This window comes from Trachypithecus francoisi, unplaced genomic scaffold (assembly GCF_009764315.1).
Source record: "Trachypithecus francoisi isolate TF-2019V2 unplaced genomic scaffold, Tfra_2.0 Lachesis_group5, whole genome shotgun sequence".
Classification (NCBI taxonomy): Eukaryota; Metazoa; Chordata; class Mammalia; order Primates; family Cercopithecidae; genus Trachypithecus; species Trachypithecus francoisi.
Window position 1 is genome coordinate 96,016,382 of NW_022681470.1, and position 8,931 is coordinate 96,025,312.

An 8,931-nucleotide genomic window follows, 5' to 3' on the forward strand; every position below is an offset into this window, starting at 1 on the left:
CTCCCCCATTCTTACCTTTCAGGACCTTACTACCAGGCTTCAATTCCAAAGAACCCTGAGCAGGGAAAATTCCAGCCAAATGAACACTGTGTGATAACAACCACAACAACAACAATAATAGAATCTAAAGTTTATTTGAATACTTTATATATAACAAAAAATTCATGAGGAAGTACATTTACAGAGGGACACAACTGAGGCCCTGAAACATTAAGGGAGTTACCCATCATCACAAGGCGGTAAGTAAGGAAGCCAGACTTCAGATGCAGGCAGTCTGCTTTCATAGATCACGATCTTTATCACTACAATATGTTGCCTTTTATTTCTGAACGTGGCATTGTTCTTGAATCCCTGCCTCTTCTCTTTTCCACAATGCAGAGGACGTAGAAAGAGAGATGGGAATATTATCTACTGAGCACTTACTATGTGGTGGATACTGTCCTAAGCTCTTTGCCTGTGTTATTTCATTTGATTTTGAAATAACTCTATGAGACAGGTTTCATTAGCCCCAATTTTACATAAGAGAAAACTGAGACCCAGAGGTCTATTTCACCAAGGTCATCCCATCAGTAGGTAATGGAGTGATGTTGGAACCCAAACCTATCCAGCTCCAGAGCCCATGCTGCCCCCACTGAGCTGTATCAGGTCGCCCACTGAAGAAGGTTGTCTTGAGCCTAAGCCTAGCACTGGTCCAAATAAATGTCAATTCCTTAGATAAGCCAGTGCAGGCACTACTGTGGCCTCTATGGCCTCTCAGGTAAATGGTTCTACTGTATTTGTACATAATAGATCCCAACATTTCCCAGGACCCATAAGCTTTAAGGCTTCTACATTTCCTAAACAAAGAGTTTGCAAAGACCCACTAATTCACAGACCCTCCCCCATGCCAAGCCAGGTCTTGCAAAGTCTTCCCCTTAATACTTTAAAAAATCTCGCCAACCCCACCTACCAGCCACCCCAACCTCTGGTAACCAGCACTCTGCTCTCTATTTCTACGAGATCAACATTTCTAGATTCCACATATAAATTAGATCATGCAGTATGTCTATCTATGCCTGGTTTATTTTGCTTAGCATGTTGTCTTCCAGGTTCATTCACCTTCTCACAAATGACAGGATTTCCTTCTTTTGATGACTGAATAGTATTCTTCGTGTATATATAGAATTTTTAAACATCCATTTATCCTTTGATTTATACTTAGGTTGATTCCTTTTATTGCCTATTGTGAATAGTGCTGCAGTACACATGGGAATGCAGATATCTCTTCAACATTACTGACTTCAATTTCTTTGGATATATGCCTACTAGTGTGATTGAAGGATTATATGCCAGTTCTATTTTTAAATTTTGAGGACCCTCCATACTGTTTTCCACATGGAAATTGCATTCTAAATGCAATACTAAATTGCATTCCCACCAATGGTGTGCTAGATTTTATTTCCTCCACATCCTTGCCAACATGTTATCTTTTATCTTTCTAATTTCACTTACCATAATGATCTCCAGTTCCATCCATGTTGCTGGAAATGACAGGATTTTATTCCTTTTTATGGCTGGATAGTATTCCATTGTGTGTTCATACTCCATTTTCTTTATTTATTTGTTCAGTGATGAACACTTAGGTTGATTCTGTGTGTTTGCTATTTATTGTAAATAGCACTGCAATAAACATATGAATACAGTTATCTCTGTGATATACTAATTTTCTTTCATTTGGACAAATACCTAGTAGTGAGATTGCTGGATAATGTGATAGTTCTATTTGCAGTTTCTTGAGACACCTCCATACTGTTTCTCATAATGGCTGCACTAATTTACATTCTCGCCAATGGTGTATAAGTTCCCTTTTCTCTACATCTTTGTTGTCATTTTCGTTTGCTCGTTTTTTGATAATAGCCATTATTACAGGAGTGAGGTATTATTTCATTGTGGTTTTGATTTGCATTTCCCTGGTGATTAGTGATATTGAGCATTTTTTCTAGACATGTTGGCCATTTGTATGTCTTCTTTCGAGAAATGTATATTCAGATCCTCTGCCCATTTTTTAATTGGGATATTTGTGTTCTTTCTATTGGGTTGCTTGAGTTCCTTATACATTTTGGATATTAACTCCTTATCAGATGTATAGTTTGCAAATGCTTTCTCATTTTGTAGGTTGTCTATTTACTCTGTTGTTTATTTCCTTTTCTGTACAGAAGCATTTTAACTTGATTTAATCTTATTTGTCTATTTCTGCTTTTGCTGTCTATGTTTTTGAGGTCATATTCAAAAGGTCACCCAGACTAATGTCATGGAGCTTTTCCACTGTTTTTTTCCTAGCAGTTTCATAGTTTTGAATCTTAAATTTACATTTTTAATTCATTTTTTGGTTGATTTTAGTATATAGTGTGAGATAAGCATCTTATTTCATTCTTCTTGATGAGGATACCCAGTTTTTTCAGAATCACTTATTCAAGAGACTTTCCTTTCCCTATTGTGTGTTCTTGGCACCTTTGTCAAAGATCAGTTGATAGCAAATATATGGATTAATTTCTGGGTTCTCTATTCTGTTCCATTGGTCTATGTGTCTGTTTTTATGCCAGTACCATGCTGTTTGGGTTACTATAGCTTTGTAGTATATTTTAAAGTCAGGTAGTGTGATGCCTCTCTGATCCTGAACATTTTGGAAGAAGCAAGATGGGAGACTCTGCTTCAGGCTTGGTGTCCTGGCTTGGTGTCCTCCGGCATGGTGTCCTGCTTCCTCCTGTCATTCTGCCTCTGATGGGCTTGTCTTACTGCACAGCTTCCACCATGAAGCCCACCAGTCAGTCCCTCTCTCCAAAGGGAGGGGTAAATGAGAAGGGATGTGGTTCCAGGCCATTCCACTTCTGCTCTCCTTAAGTGTCCTGCTTCAGTGCATCTCCAGACCTGATGTTTTGCGGAGTAAAAGGAAAAGGAACAATCTCTTTTTGGGGTCAGACACCGCATGGGATAGCTCATCAAATTTGGTTCTCACAATAGTGTCCCAAGCAAAAAATAACTTGCCCAAGTTCACACAGTTAGAAGTGATAGAGCCAGAATTTGAACCCAGGTAAAAGAGACTTCAAATTTTGTTTTTCTACCAAAACATGCTGCTTCTGGTGTTACAATCCGTGATGCTTCAGGAACCATACCTTTCAGTCACCCAACATACAAGCAGTCATTAAGAAGTCTTCTGCATTATATGTAGGATGGGATATCCCCACTTTACGGAGAAGAAAATGTCTAGAAGACCAGTCATTTTAAGGTGTGCCGACAAAACTGGAGACAGACATTTCAAGGCACAAATAGAAAGACCTGGACCCTTATCCTGATTGTGCCACCGCCCCACCCTGTGATTCCACAGTGCCCTGGTGTCTCTAGGCCTTTTCTCTTCCAATCTAAAGCAAAGAGGCTAGATGAGGTCCCTTCTGGCTATGATATTCTGTGGTTGTAGGAGCCTGTTCTACAAGGGAAATGTATACTTCCACAACCTAACCTTCCATGGAGGTATTCCCATGAGACTATGATTTTCAAGAGTTATCAACTGTGGACATATTCACCACATATCATCATAGGACCTGGGAAACATTGACTAAATAAATGAATGAGTGAATGAGTGAATGGGGATGCTTTACATTGACAGCACAGCCCAGACTGACCTCCTTCCTCCACGTGGTCAGTGCCATCCTGTTGTTAGCCAATCTATGCATCTCATGCCATCTGTGAGCTCTGATTGGCTCACTTCCTGCTGTATGGAGTCAAGCTCTCACTAATGGGTTTGACATCTGCAAGCAGTACTAGCATACCTGGTGAGAGACACCTTATCTATGTGCCACCAAAACAGGTGGGTGGGTTGTGCCCCACCCACTGTATAGGCTGGGAAGGCAAGGCACAGAGAAGTCAGATAACTGGTGCAAGTGCCAGGATGACTCACAGGGTTATCCCAAAAATCTGCTCCCAGAACCTCCCTTACATTTATCTCTTTGGATACAAGCTGATAGAATCAGAGACATGTGGATTCATGGAAAACTAGTCCAGTGTAGTAGGCAGAGAGAATCATCTCCAAGGCAGAAAGTACTAAAATAGGTCATGGGGTCTGTCCCCTGCCAGAATGCAATTGAATACCTGTGTCATACAGCCTAATGGGCTGCTATTCTTAGAAAGATCGGCTAATCTTTGTAAGCTAGGTACAGTGGCTCGTGCAATTCTAGTTACTCCAGAGGCTGAGGCAAGAGGATTGCTTGAGCGCATGAGTTCAAGGCTGCAGTGAGCTAAGATCATGCCACTGCACTGGAGACCCTGTCTCTAGAAATTAAAATAAAATAAAATAATACAAGTCCTCTGTAGTGCCCCCGGTTAGCTTCTTTTGGGATTTACCATCAGGATAGTCAGGAACTGTATACTAGATTATCTCTCAGATTCCTTACGGCACCAACATCCATGAATCTTGGTATTCACTATATATTTGAAGCTGCGCCCCTTAGTGTGTGAACCAGACTCAGATTTTAATCCAGATCAGGGGATTAGACAGGGAGGTGCCCAAAAAGACATGTTGATCTCTGACATCGTGTTCTGGGTCTCCTCTCATCCTAGGAACTTTTCCTGATCAAGGAATGGGGACAATCTGGGTCCCTCCCCTTCTGGGGACAAGAAGGAGGAAGAAATGAGAAGCCATACACAGAAGAGAGGGAGTGCACAGGAATGTTGGTACTCAGTGAGAAATCTCTCTACTGTGTCTGAGACCAGTGATGTCCACTCTTAGATTTTATGTCTATGTGTGTCTGCTTTAGACTTAGCTCCAAGGCTTGCACCGGAGATCCCCTGAGATATTGCTGTGATAATTGGGAGTTCTTCCTAGACTATCAGGAGATTCTGTTGTAGAACCACAGAATGAAAGACAGAGGGCAGCCCCTATATTCTAACTGAGGCCCATAGAGAAGGGAAGAAACTTGCTTGAGGTCACACAGCCAGGCAGGAGCCGACTCGAGACAGGAATTTCTCAATCTCATCTGGGACATGTTCCGTAACCACACATGGACCCTGAGCTGGCTTTCTAGGGAGCTCCCTCACCTGCCTTCCTCCTTACCTCCATTCCCACTCGCCACTTCCACCCAGACTACCACAAGAAGAGCCAAGGAACATCTTGTAAAGGACATCCTCTATGGAGCAGAGAGGGTTTTCACATATGGAGGGGAAAAGTCATACAGGACTCCCACTATGTGCAAATGTGTGGGTCATCCAAACATGAGAATGCAAGCACCACCTAGCTCAGAGTCACATGAGCTGTTTGTGCTGGGGACACTGCAAGACAGCACCAAAGCCCTCTTGATGACAGAGGTCAGTGAATATAAATGTCCAGATACTTCTCTTTCTCCTGGAATGGCCCACACTAGTGGGCCTTGAATGTCCACCAGCCTTTCCCTAACCCATTTATTTCTTTATAACATGCACCAGGTAACTAGTCCCTCAGATTTACCTGCAGTGTTGTAGAACTGTTTCATTGCATTTGATCTTACAACCACCTCCTGGATTTTCAGTGGAAGTTGTCTCTTCGTCTTTTCGTTTCAAGATGTAAAGGGGTACAGAAAGCTTTTACAGGTAGAACCCACTGGATTATGTCCCCTTGTGGACCCTTCTCAACTATTTTATCCATCGTCTCTGTGCAAATGGCCTGTTCTGACCTTTATTTCAACCTCTTTAAGACCTTCACCCAAAGAGCCAGCTGAACTTTTCATATCTCCTTTCAGACAGTCCCAGTCCTAGTCATAGCTCTGCCAATTCTAAGATGTGTGACCTTAGATAATTAGCTGTACATTCTGAAGCTGTTTTCTCATCTATAAAATGAAGACATTAATAGTAAGAGCATGTCATTCCTCCGCTCAAAAATGTCCGAATGAATTCTCATTCTGCTCATGGTAAAAGCCAAAGTCCTTAAAAAGGCTTTCAAAAGGGATGCATGGGCTGGACCCTATACCCTGTACTTCACTGATCTCGTGTCCCATCCTCTCCCCTCACTCTGACCCCGCACCAGTCCGCTTGCAGTTTGTCTGATGCTCAGGCACACTCCCACTGCAGGCCTTTTGCTGTTGCTTCTTCTCTATCCACACTGTTCCCCCAGATGCCCATGTGGCTGACTTTCTCACTCAAGTCTTTGCTCAAATGTGGCTCCTGTGAACCCTTCACTGGTGACCCCATTTAGCATTATAATCCATACCTACTTGCCCTCCCTGTCCCTCTTCCAACCTTATTTCTCTCCTTAGAGTTTATCCTCATCTAATACATTATATATTTTATGTATGCATGTATTTTTCATTTTGTCCCATCAGAATGTGAACCCTATTGGGTGAGAACTTTCATTGCTTTTGTTCACTGCTCTGTCCACAGAGCCTTACTATACATAATACTTGGTGCACTCAAAACATATTTGTCGGTTGTGTGAATAATATATATTTTTAAATTCATTTTGTTTGTCACCTGCCTTCTTTTCTTAGAATAAGTTCAATGAGGAAGAAATTTTTGGCTGTTTCGTTCACAAGTATATTCTCAAATCTTAAAACTGCACTTGACAGATAGTAGGCACTTAATAAATACCGTTAGAATAAACAGACCAAGCAAATGTTAATGTGAGATAAAGCAGGTGCCTAACATGAGTAAATGCTAACTGAATATTGGTTAGTTTTGCTGGTATTGCTATTTCTTATCCCCCATCAACCATTTGTAGTCATTACAGTTGCATTTGGTTCTGAACAGCGACCAGAGCAGGGGAACAGGGTGAGGAACAGGGCTCTTTTCTTCACTTCAGATGGGCTATGTCCCAGAAAGCCTGTGACCTGCCACACCAGCCCCTGTCCTCCAAAACCACTGGTCTCCACCCTTTCCCCCATCCCAATACGTCATTCTGAGGTCTAGTGAACCAGAATTTCAAAGAGTGATCTTGGAGCTGTCACACCTGACTGCTGTCTGTGAGAATACGGCAAGAATGACAGTTTTGTTTCCAGTGCTCTCCTGAGCCAGCACAGCCATTTGGCAAGTCCTACGTCCTGCCCCAAATTCTTCCAGATCTCTGGGTAATCCCTGAGTACCACTTTTACTTATTTGGCCCCTCCAAGACTTTTCTAACAAATTCCCTGCATTAGATCTTTCTGTGTTTAAATTAGTTCGAATGTGGCTAGAATGGTCTCTGTTTTCATGACCAGACAATGACATCTTGAAGCATATACATTATATATAATAAATAGTTTATAGTATAATCTTCTTCGGGGATAAGGTGAGAGGCACTTAACAATCAAAGAGAAATAAATATGTAATTTCAATTTGTGGTAAGTGCAAGAACAACAGCAGGAAAAACAACAAACCAAGCTTATTTCAACAGCGGTCTGCAAAGGCCCAAGGGTGCACACCGATGCCCACCTCAGTCTGCACCTTCTCCCAGTGTAATCATTTGAACTTCCTGCGTGACCACAAGGCTAAGACAGGTCTGCAACTTGTGACCTATCATTACCAATGTGTTAGCCTCAGAGAAAGTCCTAAGTCAGCAGAGCTCTGTAACAAGGGGCTCCTTACCTTTAGGACAGAGTGGAGAGAACAAGGGAAATAGTACTTCATTGAATTCCAATTCTGACTTACAGATACTGTAAATAGGCTTCTCGAAAAAAGAAACCTGGGACTCAATAGAACTTTATTTAACCAGACTCTTGTATGTGCACAACACAATTAATAAGAACAGCTACAAAAATTAGTACACTTTTCTACATGGTTCCCAAACGGATGTGATGCTCTTCTGCTTTCTTAATGTTAATCTTTTAAACACACACACACACACACACACAGAGAGAGAGAGAGAGAGAGAGAGACAGAGAGAGAGAGAGAGACAGAGAGAGACAGAGAGAGACAGAGAGAAAGAGAATATTGCTTTAGAAAATGTATGGAGCAGTAAGTACATTTTTTTAACTTAAGTAAATCAGATTTTCTCTGTCCAAACAACTTTAGTGACTTGGCTATTTCACCACTATTCTTTTTTAAATTTAAATTAGGTTTACCTTGGAATTCTAATCAATCCTTACTTACTGTTTTCACAAATACTGCAGAATTTTAGATTTTCGTGAAAGTATGTGTACACAAATAAGTAATTCATTAAAGTTTAATTGGTTGATTTTTCTCTATTCCAGTAAAAGCAATAAATCTATCTATCTAGGGAAAAGGATTGGGATTTAGGTAAAAGTGAAGAAAAGTGGAATAAAACCACCATCAAACTGGGACTTGAAAATTACTTGAAAGTAAATTTATTGTTGCAAAGCACGTCAGACAATTTTTCAGCAATCTGAGAAATACAGATATTGACATAAAGCTAAAATAATGCAAATCCAAGGCCTGAAGTTGATGAGAAGCAAACCTGCATGTTTATTCAATTGATGGGGCTGCAAAAAGGAAAAGCAAGAGAGTGGAGGAGGTAAAACACCAGGTTGCAATGGGTCCTTTGCCCACTAATTCCTTCAGTGCTGCTCCTGGTCCAGGTCAGCAGTAGCCCCTCCGGAGCAGCAGCCAGAACCTCCAGACTGCTGGCTGCTGCCACTGCCACAGCAATCGGAGCCCTGGGGTCTGTGGCAGTGAGACCTGCGGCATCTGTGGTGGCTCAGGCATCAGCCACCTTCCCCAGAGCTGCAGCAGCCCCCAGAGCTGGAGCCACAGCTAGAAGGGATTGGAGGTGGGCATGGGGATGCACACTTTTGGGGGCATTTGAGGGGACACTTGGGGATAGGACACTTGGGAGGGGGCTGGCACTGCTGCTGGTTCTGCTGGTAGGACGTCTTGGTGGGATTTCAATAAACCTGAATGACAAAATAGAAACATATACAGAAACTTAATATCAAGAGCCATTACATTTTTTCTATTTTAAAATCCTCCCCCAAGGTGATGAAGAGGAATATCTAA